Here is a 1,889-nt window from a genome sequence, read left to right as displayed (position 1 = left end):
CAACGAGTGTTAGTTATGAATTGGATACAGATCATGTGACTGTGGTCGAAGCAGGTGTTGCCATTAATTTTCTGTCACGATAAAGAGTTTTCGTGGCCTATAAGTAATGGATCTCACCATCTCTTCTCGCCTTTGCAAAAGTCTGCCCCCTCCCCACCCCTCCCCTCCCCTCCCCAATTAATTAAAAAATATTAGGACTTGTAAAAGCTGAATATTGGTTTAGATACCTGACTTATGAGTTTGGTCTTTTTTAGTTTTATCTCATGATTTGGAGCTGTCTTGTAGTTTTCATACGCACTGTTTGCCTATCTTTTAATTTGGTTCCATCCAAATTACATTTAGGAGCAAATGATGCATAAAATGGGAGAGAGTTTCAATTTGTTTCCATTAAAATTAAAATTAGGAACGATTGATGCATAAAATGAGCCTAAGCATGTCAACAGATCTAACTGAACAACTCAAAAGGAAAGATATCCGGACTTATCTAATAGCGCCTCGAAGTTTTTGGAAGGTTCTTTAAGATGATCAAACTCCAATTTCGAATGGGCTGAAAATTTTGGTTGATAGTAACAAACAAAACAACCCCACTCTTTACAAACACATACAATATGCTTAAAATAACCAATCAACAAACGATATATTCTGTAGCCAGGAAGGAGAGAGTTGGTGTGTAAATATGCTTTGCGTGCATGTGATTTTTGTCTGTGCCATCATTTTCAATCTGAAACCATGCTTGAGGCCCACAAGACTGGTGCAATTACAATAAGAATACAGTTCTGCATCCACCATGCTTATCATTATTAGTACCTATAAAGAGAGAGAGAGAGAGAGAGAGAGAGAGAGAGAGAGAGAGAGAGAGAGAGAGAGCCAACATATCCTTGCCTTAGTGTTTATAATGGAGAGAGATGAAGTTATTGAACATCACAGGAGATCCCCTAACCTTTCCAGGTGCATGATGTCCCCTTCATGCTTTCCAGTGCAGGGGGAAATGGAGTACACTCGCCTCCAAAGCTGTGACCGCAGCAAGAGAAGCCCGCGATGGCGAAACTTGCTGCGGAGGTTGCTGAGTGATAGGGGCAGAAGCAGAAACATGTATGGCTCTAAAACTACGTCGTTTCAGTATGATGCAGTCAGCTATTCCCAGAATTTTGATGACGGGTGTCACTTGCAGGAACAAGTAAATAGACGACATATTCAAGCCATGTTTCATGATGTGAGATGGGATCGCTTACATGAGTGATGTTGTTGTGTCTAGCTGCACTAGCTAGATGTGTAAGTACAGATTTTTTATTAATCATTGTATTGTAAATATTTCAGATCTATATTTGAATCTTCTCTGTTTTCCTTTTTCAATTTCTGATGCTCAATCGTGAGGAGGTTTTCTGTAATGCGGAATGGATGTATGTTGTGAGATTAATTCGGGATGTGAGTGGCGTCCGTACACTGTTTTAACGGTACTCGTATTCCGTATTAATCTCGTAACAAAATTTCAATAAGAAGACAAATTAATGCATAGCTTTAATATGGATCGACTAAAAATTAGTTATGTATATGTGTAAATGTAGATTCTAGCACTTTTTTTTTTCATAACAGGCTTTTAACTTATAAAAAGGGGCTTTTCTTTCATTTTTCAAGAAGGGTGGGTTTTGGCCTGTTTTGTTTATCTATAAAACAAATATAATGTTTTTATACATATTTAGCTAATTGTACATCCACTCTTGAAATACCGTTCGGCTCCTGTGGGAGCCTCACTTCCCTTCTGTTTTCTATTCATATGAGGATTTGAACACATGGTAGGTAGCTCTATTGAGATACATTACAAATTTCTAAGATCAGAAAGAAGTCTTATTATTTGTGTTAAACTGGATCTACCTTAGTATATATGTTAC

General features: G+C 37.8%; 1 long non-coding RNA gene across 1 annotated transcript; it reads left to right on the top strand.

The window, feature by feature from the left end:
* On the top strand, positions 669 to 1,623 carry LOC18775136. Its single transcript, XR_002272155.1, has 2 exons — positions 669 to 1,092; positions 1,172 to 1,623. It is a non-coding gene; the product is annotated as an uncharacterized LOC18775136 (long non-coding RNA).

The sequence above is a fragment of the Prunus persica genome, chromosome G6 (assembly GCF_000346465.2).
Source record: "Prunus persica cultivar Lovell chromosome G6, Prunus_persica_NCBIv2, whole genome shotgun sequence".
Lineage (NCBI taxonomy): Eukaryota > Viridiplantae > Streptophyta > Magnoliopsida > Rosales > Rosaceae > Prunus > Prunus persica.
The sequence above is the reverse complement of the archived record's forward strand: the minus strand, read 5'-3'. Positions and strand labels throughout refer to the sequence as shown.